General features: G+C 33.8%; 1 protein-coding gene across 2 annotated transcripts in view; it reads right to left on the bottom strand.

The window, feature by feature from the left end:
- Positions 1 to 20,381, bottom strand: part of LOC145296168 (uncharacterized) — a 111,818-nt gene that overhangs the window by 6,630 nt on the left and 84,807 nt on the right. For both annotated transcript variants that reach the window (XM_080142378.1, XM_080142381.1), the window contains one exon: positions 8,779 to 8,934. The gene's annotated coding sequence lies outside the window, so the exon portion shown is untranslated. The remainder of the gene's footprint in view (positions 1 to 8,778; positions 8,935 to 20,381) is intronic.

Raw genomic sequence — 20,381 nt, 5'->3', positions numbered from 1 at the left:
AATTTCACCAGGTACTTATCCATTATGCCACAATTAAAATTCGGTTGTTAGTTACACTCTTCTCGAGGTTCAATGTTCAAAACTTAAGATACTAAATTGTAATTGTGAATTACTTAAGACGTCTATTCGGTCATGACTGATGGAACCAAGGTATGCTACCCCCATGGATTAAATAAAGGGTTCCATTTGAGATTTCATGCAGAGTTCCAAGTTTAATAGAAAGATTTACAAGTTTGACAAGATACACCTGAAAAAGGTTGAAGGTTACATCGACTGAAACCTTGTGAAAATAATATTCAAGATGAGAACAGTAATCCGAACGTTACAAATAATAAGAATGCTTTTAATATTTTCAATGCAGATATTCTAGAAAATATAGGGTGAGCCATAAAAGAAAAAATGCCACCCATGGAATCATTAATACAATCATAATCTTTTCTGCAAACTAAGCATATTTTTGATATGCTCGACATATGTACCTTTACATTGACACAGCTAATTTTCTGTTGTCTAGATATGTGAACTCAAAGAATAACATTTTCAGGAGGAAGCTAATCCTATCAGAAGATTAGCTGGAAAAGTCATTGCACTCTAGCACATGCACACTGTGCAGATTGCAATATCAAAACCGGTCATTACTTAATTTGTATTTATTGCAGACTATTATTCTCATCTTTATTAGTAAATGATACTCATCTCAATAATGAATTCCAATTAAAATAATATATATACTATTCGGTACGGACCCGACCATGGAAGATCAGATAATAAATAAACGTGGATTTATAAGATCAAAAAAATCCAACCTTGATCGCCCTTTGGGGCCCGTAGTGCAGTTGACAGAGACGTTGAATCTCTACACTTTCAGATGGGCATTGTCTGAAGATAGCGGTTTCAATCCTACTCAAAGCCGGCCAGAGGGTTACTTGGCCAAAACGTGGTGAGATGACAACAACTACAGATGGCAGTGCTGAGAATGCAGTAAGGAGATTCAAAGTTCCTATCCGTCGCGGTTATCACCTGATGAAGGCCAGAGGAATAGTTGGCTGAAACGTCGTGAAACAACAACCAATAAAGATGAGAATAATAGTCCGCAATAAATAAAATTAATATAAATAATACTCATCTCAATAATGAATTCCAATTAAAATAATATATATGGTCATTACTTGTTTGAAAATGAGACTAGACTCTCAGTCATAATCAATACAGGGGGCCATGTAGTATCAGTTAAGACGTTTAGGGCAGCTTTGGTCAGACGAAGTGGCTTCGTCCATAATGAACAGTGGTTTTAACAAGATGAGGCAGCTCCATACTTTGAATTACTCATTGGAATCCTTACAAAGATAATTTATTGAATACTAGCATGTCGCCTGGCATTGCCCGGTCGTAAAATGCACATAAATATTATATTTTAATTAATGCAGAATTCTTATTTATTGTAAACATAGGTATTAAACGTAACATTAAATTTCTTTTATAAATAAAGAAGTAAAAAAAAAAACGGAATGAAACTGAGACATATGCATCCAAGTATTATGTTTTCTTCAAACAGTTCTTTCAAATCAACTTATATTTAACATAAGGAAGCTGTTAGGTTTCACAACCGCACATGCGCAGTTATGAAACAGTTGGAAACAGATAAAAATCCAATCACTCTCGCATTTAATTTTTTCAATTTTGACCCCTGAGCAGCACTTTTTTTTCAGATGAAACCCGATTAAAAAGTTTTTCACATATCTGAATACTCTATGTACCAAATTTCAAGTCTGTAGATAAAAAATTCGTTGAGTATATAGGTTGAGAAGTGTCCTCACACACACACACACATTCTCAGTTTTATAGATATATAGATGTGAATCTGAATGGGGTTCACAATCACTGGACTTGTGAGTTTTTCTCAACGATAATGTCAATCAAAATAATCCTCAAACTATTGCTGAACTGAAGAGAGCCATCACAAAGAAGATCAAGGCATTTCCAAAAAGCAATGTATCAGAATTATTGACAATTTTGCAGGGTGTATCAAGGCGTACAATACAGAGGTGCACATTTCGAGCATGTAATTGAACAGTGATAAAACAAAGGCTGTTGGACATTCATGATTGAAACTTGATAGACAAGTCAAGCATAGATTGAAGTTTATTTATACCAAAATATGGTTGGATTACAGAAAGAATTTGGAATTTTATTAACGATTGTATGGATGAGCGATATTTAATTTGGGTAATCTGTGTACAAAATTACTGCAATAAACTTCATTAAAATGTAGATCTCTGCAGATACAATATTGTAATAAACACTTCAATAATATTGGCAAAATAGCCATGATTACTAAAACAAACAAATGAAAAACACAACAACAGAGGATCAAATAATCTATTGATTCAGATTTTTTATATAAATTTTTAGTAACCCGGTTAAAAGAAAAGTAATTAATGAACAGAAGAAGAAAAGAAAACGTTATTTCTATTAAAACGTCTTTTAGTCAACTCTTTTTCAAGGGAGTCAGCAACATTATAACGGGACTTAAAACACAAATCAAAGTATGGTTAAAAAATATAAAAGGAATTTAAAAAATGAGGGGAAAAATGAGATAGATATGTTAACGTACATCCATAAGTTCTAAATTGTGGGTGTTCTCCCTCTATTTACACGAGGAGAATTTGGAGATGATTTCATAAACAAGCCTTTTGCAAAACAGGAAACTCTCGTCAGACTACCCTCTAGTGCACAAATTGGCAATCCAATAAATAATCACCAATGGCCGACTTATGAACTTATAAATGCCGGAATATCATCCATTGTCTGTGCGAATATATCCAACTTCCGGTTGGGGTGCTAGCAGGGAAAAGAAGGGATTTAGTATATAGGAGAAGAAGAGTCAAGGAAGATGAGAAGAGCGAGCAGGAAGGATATCAACCAGATCTTCATTGGAAAGGGGCAAAGAGTACTGGAATTTTGGGAAAGATGTGCCTACATATCGAAAATAAAAATTAATTTTCATAAATTAATATATATCACTAGCACATATTTTGTGAATACTTCCATTATCTTCCCCAATAAATTTTACATAATACACTTTTAGATTTTATGTAGATTCTCTAACCTTTTTCCATAGGAAACACACAAACATCATGCAAAACACACACACATACAATGAATTTTATATATAGATATATATATTTTTAAAATATTTAAAATTGAATTAAACTTATTTGAAACAGTGCAAATTGAATGGGAATTGTCATGTTATTTACTCTGTTGCATAAAACACATATACCATAATATATAAGTTCATTAGTTTCGGATTTATGCATATTCCTTTAAAAATGCCGTACTTTATATAACAAAAGATTTGATGTAGAGCAATCCCTTTTTCTATAAAGATTTTTGTATCTAACATTTTAAAAGTAAATCGGGGACGGATGAGAGTATGGGGGGTACATTTCCTACATGTTTACAAAAATAATAATGTACTCATGTTACTCATCAGGTTACTGAGAATTTATATTCCAAAATTCATAATGATCTATTCATGTATTTAGATTATGCTGCAGATCTATCTTTATATGTAGATAGGTTTTGAACTTTTTAAATAAACTCTATCCAATATATATATATATATATATATATATATATATATATATATATATATATATATATATATATATATGATTCATGTGAAATCACCTTTTTCTTCATCCTATTCCCTCTGCTTCACTTTTTGTTATCAAGTAAGATCTTTGACGTACTTGCAGTTTCATCAAATACTTTTGCAAGCAAAATCCGATTCCGCATTTTGCTAAATCCTACCCTCTGATGAGAAGGAAAGTATTTCTTCGAAACTCTGTGGATTAAGGACTATCCACTTATTTAGTGTTTCCTTTTCAAATTAAATATGTTTTAACTCTTTTTCAAAGTGTTTTTAACATGTTTTATTAACTGTTTGCTCTTATTATAAGCTCTATCTCCTATTTGGTTTTATCGAGCTTTTACATCTGGTTGAGATTACTTTATAAATATTAATTCTAATATTTATAATTTTATAATATACTTTAGTTTTACCATCTTGGATCATTTTGGTAAATTTAATTGTAATTTATATTTTATATATATATATATATATATATATATATATATATATATATATATATATATATATATGTATATTGGATATCCAATACATATATATATATATATATATATATATATATATATATATATATATATATATATACACATACATAGAATACATATTATAGTAATAATAATAATAATAATAATAATATATATATATATATATATATATATATATATATATATATATTGGATATCCAATACATATATATGTATATATATATATATATATATATATATATATGTATAAATATATACATACATAGAATACATATTATAGTAATAATAATAATAATAATAATATATATATATATATATATATATATATATATATATATATATATATATATATATATAAAGTTGAGTGTTTTGTTGCATTTACATTAATATTAAAAACATACTTTTTCTGTTTGAAAATTATTAAAATAAACTTGTTAATATACTCAGTCATGGATATGTAAGCTACTAAATAAAGTTTAATTAATTAACTATTTATTTTTATGGTTTCTTACAAGTTAATTGGTTTCATTTAACTAGTATATCAGTTCTATTTATGCATATTTTCTACATTATGCGTAGTATTTAGGATAAAAAAATTCTAGCACACACATGTAATGATATATCTATATATCTATATAATAAAGTTAAACGTCTATGTGTCTGTTTGTACGTGAATACGCAACTATATGGTTTACTATTATACTAAATTGCATACATACAATGATGAGAAGAGATATCAAGGAGCAAAAATGGTATGATAAAGTCACCCCCCACCCCCACTAATGAGTGCGGGACCCCAGGGGGAAACCCCTATGCATGCGCACACCGTTTTACATAGAGCTACTAAATTTGGCAGGATTAGCGAAATGAAGTTGTCGAGTTACACCATTCAGGGGTGAGGCCTCAGGGGTGGGGTTTCTTATAACTGGAAACCTTATGCATAGTCACACTGTTTGATTTATACTTGTAGAATTATCAAATATGGCAGAATAACCCATCATGGGGTGGGTGTGTTTGACAGATAACACTGCTCACCAATGGAGATGGAGTTCCTGAATGTCACTTATAAATGGGAACCCTATGCACACTTACATCTTTTAATGTAGAGCTGTCAAACTTGTCCCTTTTGTGGCTAGGAAAATAGCCCCTACCAAACTTGTCCCTTTTGTGGCTAGGAAAATAGCCCCTACCAAACTTGCCCCTTTTGTGGCTAGGAAAATAGCCCCTACCAAACTTGTCCCTTTTGTGGCTAGGAAAATAGCCCCTACCAAACTTGTCCCTTTTGTGGCTAGGAAAATAGCCCCTACCAAACTTTCCCCTTTTGTGGCTAGGAAAATAGCCCCTACCAAACTTGTCCCTTTTGTGGCTAGGAAAAAAGCCCCTACCAAACTTGTCCCTTTTGTGGCTAGGAAAATAGCCCCTACTAAACTTGTCCCATTTGTGGCTAGGAAAATAGCCCCTACCAAACTTGTCCCTTTTGTGGCTAGGAAAATAGCCCCTACCAAACTTGCCCCTTTTGTGGCTAGGAAAATAGCCCCTACCAAACTTGTCCCTTTTGTGGCTAGGAAAATAGCCCCTACCAAATTTTCCCCTTTTGTGGCTTGTAGTACACTAGGAAAATCTGTCTTAGGCTAGTTTTTTCCACCAGTTAGAATACAAACTGAACTGCTTTTAGAGACACTTTCAGACCGTTCTTGATTTGATTCTGTTGTTCTCCTATAGTTCATTTTTCTTTGAGCAGCTCACTGTAAAGGAACTTTGTTTCAAAGCCTTGAATCAAACAGGTAACATATATGACTCACCCAATAAATCTGACACTGCTGCAACATGATGTGTACTGAAAGGAGGTTTGACTGGCCTAAAATCTATGTGTCTGGTATCTTGTTTAGCCACATGACTTTTAATGATCTATGGAGGCAGGACATGTTGAAATGGTTCAGTTTCTTGGTGTGTCCGGCATATACGATCCAAGTTTCACAGGCATATGTGAGGATGGTAAGAATCACAGGCTCTGTATACTTGAAGTTTGATCTGCAATCAAATTCTTTTAACAAATAAATATACACAGAGGATCAGAGACGTCCAAAAGCAGTGCTAACCTTGGTTATCCTGCAGTCAACTTCGTCACCTATGTGTACTGCCCTTGAGTAAGTGAACTTGTTCATGGCTTCTAGGTTATATATGTTTGATCTCTATATTTCTATTATAACCAATATTAACATAACTCATCTGTAGAAATAAAAAATAAAAGCATTGTAGCTAAAATAATGCCAATGTGAAATGCAATGCATGTAAATGAGATCAAGTACATATCGGCAAGTAATAAATAAATGATAGAACTCTAGCTGATACAGAGCTAATAACAATGATGATTGGTTGAATCTGGTCAGCATTCGATTATTTGTTTTATTGAAATTACATTCTTGCAGATTTTACATCCATAGTTAGAAATGAATCTTACTTTCCTGCCTGCTGGAAAACTGCTTCTGTAGTACCAGTTTTCAAGAATTTTGGCGAAAGAACTGACCCAGTAAATTACCGCCCATTAGCCTCCTCCCAATTTTTGCCAAAATATTTGAGTCCATAATTAACCAAGCTCTAGTCCATCACCTTACAAATGCTAAACTTCTGACTGACCAACAATATGGATTTAGGCAAGCCCGTTCCACAGCAGACATCCTAACTGTAATCTCAGAGCACATATACCATTCACTTGACAAAGCAGGGGAGGGTAGAGCAGTAGCTCTAGATATATCTAAGGCTTTTGACAGGGTATAGCATGAAGGTCTTCTCAGGAAAATCAGATCATATGGTATCACTGGAAGAATACTTAACATAATTAAATCCTTCTTAGATAAGAGAAAAATCCAGGTTGTCCTCAATGGTCGTACATCTAAACAATATGATATAAATGCGGGAGTGCCTCAGGGGTCTATCCTTGAACCTCTATTGTTCCTAATAATTCATAAATGACCTCCCTGACAAAATTGTCTGTGAGATGGGTATATATGCTGATGACACCATGCTCTATAACAGACACGACAGGAAAACAAATGAACACATATCTAAAGAAATGGCAAAAACACTAGAGGTGACCTCCAATCTGCAATGGAATGGGGACAAAAATGGATGGTCACATTCAATGCTGCCAAGACTAAACTTGTTTCCTTCAATAACTACAAGAAACCTTCTCTACCACCAATAGCAATGGCCAAAGACTCTTTATCTGAAAGCACATCTTTTAAACTCCTCGGCCTAATGTTCACAGGAAACATGAGTTGGAAAAATTACATTGAGAGCATTACCAGGACCGCTGCAAAAAAGGTAGGTTGTCTCTACTGTGCAAGAAAGCTACTTACACCCGAAAGTATCTTGTACCTCTATAAGGCCACCATTCGCCCATGTATGGTGTATTGCTGTCATATTTGGGCTGGTGCATCTGCTACTAATCTCTCACTCCTAGACAAGGTTCAAAAGGGAGTCGCCAACCTAATAGGTCCTTAACTGTCATCTAAGTTTCAGCCTCTGTCCCATTGACGAAATGTAGCATCCCTCTGCCTGTTCTACAAGTACTTTAATGGTGAATGCTCCAAAGAACTGCAAGCACTTGTACCCCCTCGACGTAAATACCCCTGAAAAACACCAAAATCACACCCCTTCACAGTTGAGACCACTAGATGTAAGAGAGCCTTCTACTCCAGTAGTTTCTTCCCCAGAACTGCTAGACTTTGGAATTTCCTTCTGGGTTCCTGCTTCCCCAACTGTACCGACATGCAGATGTTCAAGCGTAACATGAAGCGACGTCTTGCTACACAACTCCTCACATAGTACCCCTGTAGCTTATGTCCCTGATAGTAACCCCCTACATCAAAGTCTGAATGTGCCTTGTTTGGGGTGAAAATGTAATAATAAAAAAAAATCATTAAAATAATCTTGAAAAATCTTAAAATATACTTGTGTATTGCAAGATTTAATAAGCTTCGTCGTTAGCAGTTTACTTCGTATCTGATCGTTCAATGTTTTCCTCTTTGAGCTGAACCTGCTATCTCAACTGTTCTATTGCTTTTAACGTGGTCAGACCTTTAAAGATTTTTGCACACATCTCCCTCTGCTATCTATATGTAATTTTCGTCTGAGGTCATCAGATCTAAATCTTCAAGACTCACATATCATTTCTTTCCATGCAGTGCACAATTCCACACAAAATCATACTGCACACATATGCCTCATATACTTCTCTTCCATTGATCAACAATGGTATTCCTTGGCTAGTTAGTGATGACAGAAATTCCCTAAACTTACTCCACCCACTTCTTACTCTTGCAATCACACGAGCACCTGTTCTACTCTATTCTCCGATTATATCACCAAGATAACCTCACTTCGGCATTCAGATATATTTTCTTCACATTCGAATTCTCATCCATCTCCGTTGTCTTACACTTGTTGCACATAAACTGGTTATCCTCTCTCAATATGCTAACAATTCCATTGCATTTCTTGTGTGTCCAATTCTTACAAATATCTCAAAAAAGACTCAATTTCCACAAACAGAGCAAGGGAATTTTCTTCTTTATAGGATCTTTCCAACACTACATTATAAGTGAAAAAAAAACCCCAAAAACTGTTAATACTTACGATGATTCAAATCAATAAAGGCTTCTCTTTTTGAGAGAGGAAGCCAAAGAATTGTGGTTGAGAAGATCTTAGTGACAAATGACAACAGCAGCAGCAGGTACCAAATCGATCATGAGCAGAAGGCATCGCTGACAACAGCACGAAAAGAGAACATGGCTGAAAAAGTGAATAAGAAGAGGAGACATTCTTTAGAGATAGAAAGAAAGTATATGTATCGTTTGATCATCAGGTCACTTCAAAAAGATTATCATGGGAGAAGAGAAATGATGGTATCAGATGAAAGAGAAGGGAGGGAATGGTGTGGCTCAAAGAAGACAGACAGACAGACAAACAGACAGACAGAGACAGACAAACAGACAGAGACAGAGAGACGATAATGGTGGTGATGACGGTTGTGGTTATGGCCAGAAAAAAGAGATATAATCATATGGTTCGAGAGAGAGAAAGACAGATGATGATGATGATGATGATGATGATGATGATGATGCACTAGAGGAGTAAGAAAAACGATAATGATATAACCCAGGTGAGAGACGGTTGATGATGGCATAGACAAGAAGGGAGAGAGAGGCAATGATGGTATAGACCCAGAGGAGAGAGAGAGAAAAAAGGCATAGTCTAAAAGAGAAAGAGAGAGATAGATGTGGGGTCGTGTATTTTATGGCACAGAGAAGAGAAATAATGATATCATCCAGCAGAGAGAAATAGAGATTGTCAAGTTTCGTGCCATAGTGGAACCTGTGGAGAGACAACCATTTTCCACTCTATGAACGATAGATTAGTGGATTAGTGGATTTCGAGAAGCTGAAAAGGAAATGATGAAATGATGAAGCAAGGCTATTATAACTATTTTTTTGTGTCAAATATGTGAGAGAAGATGTGTTGAATATCAGGTATGGTCACCAGGCAGGAATAAATGTACCTGGCACAGACATGCACTTGGCTTGAAGAAATGAAGAAATGACTGATAGTTGATTACCATGGAAACACAACTCTTCAGAAAAAAGATATTTGTTGATTGATTCAAAACCAGTTTATCTGTAAAAGGTCACCTACAGGGAGGAATACTCCATCAATCAATAAACGCTTGAGGAGCATGGTTACATTGACAGCAAACTCAAAATCCCAGACTAAGCACGGGTGTTCCAAGAATTGAGCATTTTGACATGCTAAAAGATATAAACGGTAAGATGAAAAACATCTTGGAGTTTGGAATATAGACTTTTTGCCACTTATTATTTGTATATGCCCTGTAATTATGTTTAACATACATCGAGCTTCATTAATAAAAAGATTTGTATAATTAAAGGGTGAAATATAAATGAATAAGTATATTATTCCCCATAAACACACACACACACACACACACACACACACACACACACACACACACACAAAACTAACCTGAAATTGAGATTGAGTGTAAACTGGTGACCAAGTTAAAAAAAAAACACTCGTGCATTTTCCACCTTTCTCTCTCACTCGCACATTAAACTCTAGATGATCCAACGGCTGAAATCAAGGAGAATCTTCAGCGATATGATATAGAACCCTGAACAACATATCAGGAAAAGAGCAAACTACTACTGTGAACTAGACGGTTAAAGAATCCCTCCTCTCCTACTGACATGGAAATCACCTTTTTCTGAGGCTCTTCCTCCCAGTTCTGAAATACCCCGGCTACAGTGAAGAACACTTAACCACCTGAAAACGGGAATGGGGCGATCAAAAGTTGCTATGGCTGGATCAGGTTACAAAATTGATTCAACCATCTGCAAATGTAAAGATGAGGATCATACGATGCAATATCTTGTCTCTCGACTGCCCAACCAGTGCATCTTGAAAGATCTTGGAGAGTACAACAACAATGCCATAAAATGCTGCATAAAAAAATGAGAAACTGTTTTATGACCACATGCTTCAAAAACATGCAAAGATGGTCAGATGAAGGAATTGCTAACGTGTTAAAAAGAAAACTCTTTCCACCAAAGAGTTTTGTTAAAATCAAAATGGTTTCCTCGAATGAAATATTTCTTGGATTTTTTTACAGTATCTAAATACTTTTCATATTCATACTTTTCTAAGTAACAGTAAAAGTTTTTTTCTCGTCTGACAGTTAGCATAATCTTTTTTAAAGATTTCTTCATATCTTGGAAAATATGCTGTAAATATGACCTCGTCTTTTGACCTTTGCCTAAATTTTTCAATTGAATTGTTTACGAAATCCTGAGAAAAAGAATTAGACCTCCTGTTGTTCGAGCTTTTACTACACTGTTTGTTGTGCCTTTTCTTGTCCTGTGTCTTAACTACACTGTTGGTTGTGCCTTTTCTTGTTCTGTGTCTTAACTACACTGCTTGTTGTGCCTTTTCTTGTCTTGTGTCTTAACTACACTATTTGTGATCATTCATCCCCCTCTCTCTCCTTTTCTACTTCTTTGTCTTTCTTTTCAGCTGCCTGCTCTTTTTCTTGATCACTTTCTCGCTTTCTACTTCTTTTTCCCCCTCTTTTTCTCTTTCACACACACACACACACACACACACACACACACACACACTTTCTCTCTCTCTCGTTTGCTCTCTTAGTTTCCAACTTTACCTTGTTCACTTCCTCTTTTTCTATTCTCTCTCTCCCTCTCTCTCTCTCTCTCTCTCTCTCTCTCATACACACCCTTTCTTTCACTCACCGTCTCTATCTATCTACTAGTTTCCCACTTTACCTTGTTCCATAAGAAGATTTTGAATTTCAACGACAGCTGGCATAGTACCCGTTCTGTCCTCTACATTTTATAAATGATGACACCATGCATGCAATTATAAATAATGACGTCACTTACACTAATGAATGACATCATCCACCAAAACAGAAATGGGGATAACCATGCAGAGTTGATGACGTCACAAAACTATGGCATGATTTATCAAATTAAAAAGAAATGAGGGAAGATATTTTATCTAAAGGGCAAATTAAAATGAACTTTTAAATGAACCGTCTAGAGGTGGGGTGGGGATTTTTTATCTCCCCCCCCCCACAAAAAAAAAATCAACAGAGATTAGACCATTCCTGTAATGATCCAGTCCCTGTTGATTTTGTAGTGGGAGTTTAGTTCTATGCAGTTCTAGAAAGTCCACCCTCCCAAGGCTTTGCCTTCTCTCTTTGAGAAAGAGTTAGTTTATTGCTAATCGCCTGAGGCTACCTCATCCTTGGAATGCCGATGGGGCTGCCCAGGCACTTTTTGCAGGTCAGAGTGCTCCTCATCAGATGCGCTGACTTTTCAATCCCACTTTTCGACCCTGGTGTCACAGTTCTTGCAGTGGGGGAGAGAACTAAATAATAGTATAATACTAAAAATCTGTGGATATTGAAATCAGCAGGTGCATATCCAGCATGTCAGCATTAACTGCTGATACAGAAAAAAATGAAGAAAATGATGATGATGATGATGATGATGATTAAAACACCATCTATGAGTATTATGATTGAATTGAAGCCAAAATTAAGTGTTAAAAGTCTTACAAATAATTGAAAATGTGTAAAAAGATATTGTGAATAGAATGTTTTCTAAATAGTCATACAATTTTTAGTCTAGACTTCGGAATCAAAAAAGAAAAGTTAAGATTCAGTTCTGCGAATGATATGTGTCAAAAACTAGATGATATCTTTACCAGACTGTTAAGAGCACACACAGGTGTCACTTGTAGAAATAGGATAACAAACAACGATTTATATGGAAAACTGAGTAGAATAACATCAGTGCTCAAAGCCAGAAGGCCAAGATTTATTTAGCATATGTGAAGGTGGAAGCAAGTGTTAGTATGTTAACTGTGGTTATAGTCAGTTAACGTACTTCCAAACTTTCAGCACGGCTGCTACCGGAAGCGGTGACAAGGCAACTCAATTCCTTCTTTTTTTTTCTCACGCCTACAATGGTGCCCCCACAAAAAGTCTGCACTTGTCAGATCTCAATCTAATCAAAAACGTATGGCATTACATCAAGCAACAGCTATGTAATGATAAATTTTCAAATTTGGAAGAACTTTGGACAAAAATTAAAGAAAAGTAGGATGCCCTTTCAGTGGCAACCTACTTTGCAGGCTGTCAAATTGCAGAAGGGCTATGCTACTAAATGGTTCCTTGTGTTCCTGTTGTACTTGTGTTGCATTAATGTCCTAAAGTTATATTTAAATAACAATTTTCCATTGTGCGGAATTTCTTTTTGCCTCCTCAATTTGAAGTTATTTTTTAAATTGAAGTGAACATTAGAATATTTCAATTAAAAGTCAAATATGAATAGGTAAAAATATAGAAGAATAAAAGGCCAATCAAATGAGGAATAGTTTGTTACATTAAGCATTAACAGTTACATTAAATTTAGCTTAAATTTGCAGTTTTTGAAGAAATTACAAGTGCGGACTTTCTTTTTGCCGCCTGGGTGTATATATAAACTAAAAGTCGCAGAGCAGTGCTTGGGGCCTCAAATGATTGAATTTTTTATGGGCCATTCTTTTGTGTCTTTAACTAAATAAAATTGTTTTTAAAAGGTTAAAACATGGGTCGAAATCAAAAATATCGTTAAACATTTTGTACATTCATCTTAGTTTATTGTTAATTTTTAATTTTTAATCGGTTTATATGCATGTCACGTTAATACAGTGGTAACGTCACTAGCTTTGAATGCTAGTTTCGATTTCGATTCTAGCTGATGACACCTAAATACTTTTATTTTTACTTTTGAAATCACGACTCTATAAAACGAAATCTGAACAAAGTAATATATATATATATATATATATATATATATATATATATATATATATATATATATATATATATATATATATATATACTAGCATGTATGGCAACGTGAATACCTCCACAACAAAAATAAAAGAACGGATGTAAACATGCAAATGTAATCGCCCAAAAAAAGAAGTATGTGATACCCTCTAGAAGGCCTACAAAGAGAAGAAACTATTCTCCGGATATTGAGCACTGGAAAGACCCCCCCCCCCAACAATAAAAAAAATAATTAAAAATAAATCATTACAACTTTTGTTTCAGTAAAAATAGCTGCGACTGCCCGCAATCGAAAAAAAATCTATGAAAAATTAATTCCAAAAACAATTAAATGAAATTTTTCCTCATTTTATATTTCTAATGTAATCCCACCCCCAATTGAATTTGTCATATTTTGGCGTTCGTTTTGTTTATAAAATTGTTAGGTGAAACTACAGAATGGTCTCATATAAAATAATTAAATTTATCATTATTTAATGTTTCAAATGTAATACCCGCCCCCACCACCAAAAAAAAACAAAAAATTGCATTTGTCATGTTTTGCCAACACCCCCACCCCGATCGCCAAACTTGAAAAAATGCTAGAGATGACAGGTCTCGTTGAACGGTTTGTGGCCCAAAAGTGAGTGCTCATTTTACGTTAAATTTATATAAAAAAGTGATCCCCCACTCTAAAATGTTAATTTTCTTTTATTTTTCAAAATTTCTTCTTTCATATTATTTATAAAGACTGTTTAAACATATTATGCCCCCAAAAAGTAGGTCTTAATTTTTTTTAGGGTTAAACGATGCTGGATCACGTCATAAAAAGTGACCATTTTTAATTTAAGATAGCAAGCAATTAAACACACTTCCTATGGTATAATTATTATAATAAATCCTGGGCAACACCGATTAAATTTTATAAACAAACAAAAAGGAGCAGATACTATACGGGATGATGAATTTTGATTCAATGGAAATATGAGCTGTGTCTTACTAACTCTGCCCTCGTGGGGATGCAAGTAAATGAGGACATTAGTTTTAATTATTTTTCTCTAACCCAATGCTCCTCTTCCCCCGGGCATCGGCGTTGAAAATAAGAAAAAATGATGTATTCTGGAAAAGAAGTTTTTCAAAAAACAACTTATGAATTATATCGGCGTATACATGACCAAAGAAAACTACTAAATACAGTGAAAGAAACGGACAACACAACACTCTATATAATTATAAAACTCCAAGACTTTGTAATGGGTGTTGTAACCCAACATCCGGTTTACGACTTCCGGTTGCGCATACGTACATAAACATAAACCCATAACAGTGTAAACAAATAAACACAAGTTCATTTGTTCCTGTTGTATTTGTGTTGCATTAATGTTCTAAAGTTACATTTTAATAACAATTTTCTATTTTATGGAGTTTCTTTTTGCCTTCTTAATTTGAAGTTAATTTTTTAAATTGACGTACACACTAGGATACATCAATTAAAAGTCAAATATGAACAGGTAAAATTATAGAAAAATAAAAGAGCGAATCAAATTAAGTATAGGTTGTTTAAACAGTTACATTCAATTTAGCTTAAAATGTGTTTTTTGAAAAAAAAATGACAAGTGCAGACTTTCTTTTTGGCATCACTGTATCTCTCCCATGTGCATCTATGCTTTTTTAATTACGTTTTTTCGATCTTGCTTCATTTTATACTTAATAATCACTGAAAAGTTTTTCGATCTTACTTTAAATAAGAATTATTGAAATTAGTTTTATTTCATTTTTTTAAAAGAATTATTGAAAACACTTTTTAAAATCTTTTAAAACTATTTTGGAAATATTATATATTGAATACGTTTTTATGATGTTTGAAATTTTGTTATTTTGATTTCAATAATTTCATTTGATATGTTGATTTCAATTATTTTGAATTTATATAATAAATATATGTTTATGAAAGCATAAACATATATTTATTATATAAATTCAAGCAAAAAAGCTTTTACTTTTAAAATAAAGAAAACCCATTTTTATAACTTCATTAACATATTTCTTATGAAATTTCAAATAAAATAAAAATTAAAAAAAAATATTGTTATTAAAAGTGCAAATAAAACTGTATAATTTTGTTAATTTTATTGTATATTTTTCGATAATATCCTTTTCTTATATTTAGTTTTAATAAATCGCTTCACAATAGAAATACTGAAGAACAATATAAGTAAAGAAACTGATTTGCTTTGTCACCACTTCCGGTAGCAGCCACGCCGGAAGTTAGGAAGTATGTTAGCTGACTAACTACTGACGTAGGAACCAAAACAGGAAAAATGAAAGAATAGCAATTACATAAGTGGACCAATCAAAGAGTGACACTAGTTTATCATTGAAGAACTAAAGAATACAATGGAATATCATGAAATATGCAAGATTCTAGTCCAATGATAATAATAATAATGTCCAAATGAGTTCAAAATAACTAGACGACCAAAAATAATCAAACAATTTCTGCATCTCTAAGACATGTTTGACAAACTACTAATAAATAAATTTACTTTGAAAGTATTTACTTTCACAATTGGTTAAGGTCACACACAATATTGTACAATGTATTAACGTTGACCCAGTGGTTTACGGGTCGTCTATTATGATATAAATGTTTGTATTTGATAATTTATTTTCGACAGATTAAAGATAACATGCTTGAAAAAGCTGTGAAAATGGTCAAAATTTAATGATTCACTATGAATTTAAAAATTGAAAAGGATTTCAATGAATAATAAGATTCATCAAAATATGTAACAATTTTTAAATTCAACTATTAAATATTGGGTATTTGTTGTAAAATCTATGTAAAATGATTATCCAAAGGTATTTCATGTTCAGATTTATGTTAATGCCCAATGTGTCAATTATTCATAAAATCTCTTTAATTTCCATAAAATTCAAAAGCAGACGGGTACTTTGTTTTCTAATTTTTAGAGATTTACTTTTCTAATATCTATTCACCTTCAGAATCGGTTCAGGGCACTACTAAGTGCATACACTGAGATACTACAATGTACCAATGTTCACCAAACATCTCATAGCGTGTCTAGTAACATTAAAACTTGCAGTAAAAGAAGAGTAAAAATGAATCCTGTATTTAATTTCAGCATCCACGTAATTATTGCTCCTTTAGTCCTCACATTCCATGAGTGATGTTTCTGACAAAGAGGAGAAGAATTGCTGTTTTCTGAGTCTGAATCTATCCATCTAACATCTATCATTGACTGTTTTTTTTTGTTTTGTTTTTATCTCGAAATAGAATTTGTTTAACTCCTTACATCTGGTGGCTTCATAAAAAATAAAACAAACATTTATTATCATTGAAGATTTCGAAGTTTTGATGAAACATCCACAAACTTTTATCTTTTCTTAGAATTAGAAAAGAACCTGCCTCAGAGATTAACTCGATTTTAGCTATAGCAACTTTCTGGGGATTAGTTTGAAGGCGTAACTACATATTTTGTTGTTAGGAATTGAAATAAATTGTTTGAATCTCAGTTTTGTTGCTTTTCTTTTTTTGTACTAATAAATCACTGCTGATGAAAGCCCAAAGATCACTCAAGTATAAGGGTTATTTTTATGGAAACCGCTCGAGACAATGCATGAAGCCACTTAATGTAAGAAGCTAACAAGTATAAAAGCTGATTATTGCAAAGACTGGAGATGCCTAGTGACCTTAGTCTTGAAAAGTGCTAGAAGGAAAACAGTGAGCAGAAAGAGAGTTCCACAATCTTGCAGTCCTTGATAAGAAGCTGCTGGAATATGAAGCTGTATTACAATGAGGTATTAAAACTGCGAATTGATGGAGACCACTAGACCAACGAGTCAAACGAGCTGGAACAAAAGAAGCAGGGAATAGATCAGATAATTCTGAGGAACACATGGCATAATAGTATTTGTAGAAAAGACTGAGACTAGCAACATTACATGACTGTGGTTACTGCATTGCTTTAACTAATATCTCTGTCTTGTCTCAAGCCTTGGTCATGCAACTCTTCTAAGAGAAGAAAAACTTTAAAATAATATAATCATTATACTGGCATTGTTTTGTGACTTCTCATATCTGGACTCAAACAATGTTTCTTCAGAAGAGATTGTTTCACTATAGATGTACAGAGGGTATCCATTGTCTCTCAAGGCTAAAAAGTGGTCTCTCCTTTTATGATCATTTGGAAATATTGTTGCCAAATTTTCTCTTTTAAAGGGAAGCTGGATTAATATCGTTTCCAAGTGAAATGGACACAACAGTTTGTCCAGGATTTGAACACAGCAAGCCGAACCTGTCATTTATAATTTCACTACTGAAGCAATTTTACCGCTATAAAAATTTCAAATCTAATATATAAGGAAAAGTTAGTCAGATTCTAAAATTTAGACACATAATGCAGTGCATCTAGCAAATCGATATTTGATTTTGACCAGAGATTTTTTTTTATCCTTTAACCATGTTATTTACATTAAAAAAATTTAATTGATGTCAATTTATTTTGAACATATTTGTTGTTTCATGATATAAGCGGCAGGTATTAAATTGACTGTATCAGAAAGTTTTGTAGTTGGACTATTTTAAAATCATATGAATTCACTTTTTTTTGTTTTACAGAAAATACTTTGAAGATCGGTTTTAAGTAAAACCATGTAAGAATAAAAACAATTATTAAAATACTTGCCTCAATACTTGTATTTATATGTAATCTCTTGCATAATGATTGATACGTGGTTTAGTTGGCTAAAACAGGCATATCCAAACTCACATAGAAATACATTATGTGATTGCATTATCTTTCAGTCGTTTCCGCCTAGCTCCATGTGCATGAATTTTTTATTTTTTTTATTACATTTTCACCCCAAACAAGACACATTGCAACTTTGATGTACTATCAGGGGCATAAGCTACAGGCTACTATGTGGGGAGTTGGGCAATAAAATATCGGTTCACGTTACACTTGAACTTCTGCATGTCAGTACAGTTGGGGAAACAGGAACCCGAAAGGGAATTCCAAAGTCTAGCAGTTCTGGGGAAGAAACTACTTGAGTGAAAAGCTCTCTTAGATCTAGGGATCTCTACTGTGAAGGGGTGGGATTTAGCTGCTTGTCGAGTTTGTCGGGAGTATTTACATCAAGGGGGTACAAGTGCTTGCAGTTCGTCAGAGCATTCACCATTACAGTACTTGTAGAACAGGCAGAGGGATGCTACATTTCGTCAATGGGACAGAGGCTGAAGCTTAGATGACAGTTCAGGACCTATCAGGTTGGTGACTCTCTTTTGAACCTTGCCTAGGAGCAAGAGACTAGCAGCAGATGCACCAGCTCAAATATGACAATACTCCATACATGGGCGAATGGTGACCTTATAGAGGTGCAGCATACTTTCAGGCGTTAGTAGCTTTCTAGCACGGTAGAGAGAACCTACCTTCTCCGCAGCGATCCTGGCAATTCTCTCAATGTAATTTTTTCAACTCATTTTTCCTGAGAACGTTAGGCCGATATATATATATATATATAGTAGAAATGGTAATTAATAAAAACTGAAGAAAGTGCTCAATACTGTTGTAGAGCAAATATGCGTTTTATCTTTTATTACCGTATCTTTCTGTTAAGTTACATTGTTGTTTCAGCTACCCGGCCGTTTTTTGGCCGTCTGTAGCTTCCTCAGACTTTTACAGAAATGTTCGTTGTTATGGGATGAAAGGGTGAAAGAGTGAACAGGGGAGGGGTGCGAGAAGAGCGGGGAAAAATATATATAAACAGTTGCTGTCAAGATGCCAATGCAAATAGATGTGGCATTTCTTCACTTGCTTCTCATCACGGCTAATGAAAGGTGGGAATAAAGCCGAGACTTGGACACAATTTCTTTTTCTAATACAGGCCGGCTGAACCAAAATATCTAATATTCTTTTGTTCCTGTGTTGATGAAAGTTGATTTAATTGGTATTTTTCATATGAAACTCTGGTGACGTTTTTTTTTTTTTTATTTATTTCAAGAAAGTTCAGTTTGATGAGTACAGACATTACTACAAAACAGCTACGGCTATCTCCAAACAGCATTTCAACCTCACCAACATTATCTACACATTTACAACGAGAAAAAAAAGTCGGTTGTGCATGCAATATATTAAGGTCGTGAGTTGTCGTCCTCGGAGCAGAAGTTAAAATTACGACTGTTGCGTGGAGCTTTTTTAACTTGCCCTAATAGTAGTGGGGACGCTGCTTTGTTTGCAGTTCAAATAAAAGCTGGACGTTAACAATCTACTTGCTTCGGCTTAACATTAAATGCTAACTCTGTATGTTTTGCAATTCTAACCGAATTATATCAGTGTACATTTTCAGCTCCTATAAAAAACGACGTTTTTACTATACAAGCAAACACTTAAACAGACACGTGACAAACCACACCTTCATAACAGTTTTTTTTTCTTTTTTAATAAATTGTTTTTATTTCGTTTCATGTCTGCACATCTCTAAACTATAAAATAGTCTTTAACAACCACAGATATCTATACAACATGAACAAACAGCGTGATGAGCGAACCTATGCCTTGAGAACAAAAAACTTTTTAATGTTTTTCTTTCGTGTTGACCTTTAATAATCTATCTTAGACATATTTATAAAGTTAGACATGTTTATTTATATGTACATAAAATGAGCCCCATCTTTGCAGTTATAGCGTAAACTATCCATTAAATGCAAGAGCTGGTGAGTGGGTGTTAATACCTTGTCCAAATGGCATCACTATCTTTATAAGGTTACATATTTTTATGTTTATTTAAAATGTATGTACAGGATTTA

This window comes from Euprymna scolopes, chromosome 2 (genome assembly GCF_053919585.1).
Source record: "Euprymna scolopes isolate OS-2025 chromosome 2, ASM5391958v1, whole genome shotgun sequence".
NCBI classification, from domain to species: domain Eukaryota; kingdom Metazoa; phylum Mollusca; class Cephalopoda; order Sepiida; family Sepiolidae; genus Euprymna; species Euprymna scolopes.
The sequence above is the reverse complement of the archived record's forward strand: the minus strand, read 5'-3'. Positions and strand labels throughout refer to the sequence as shown.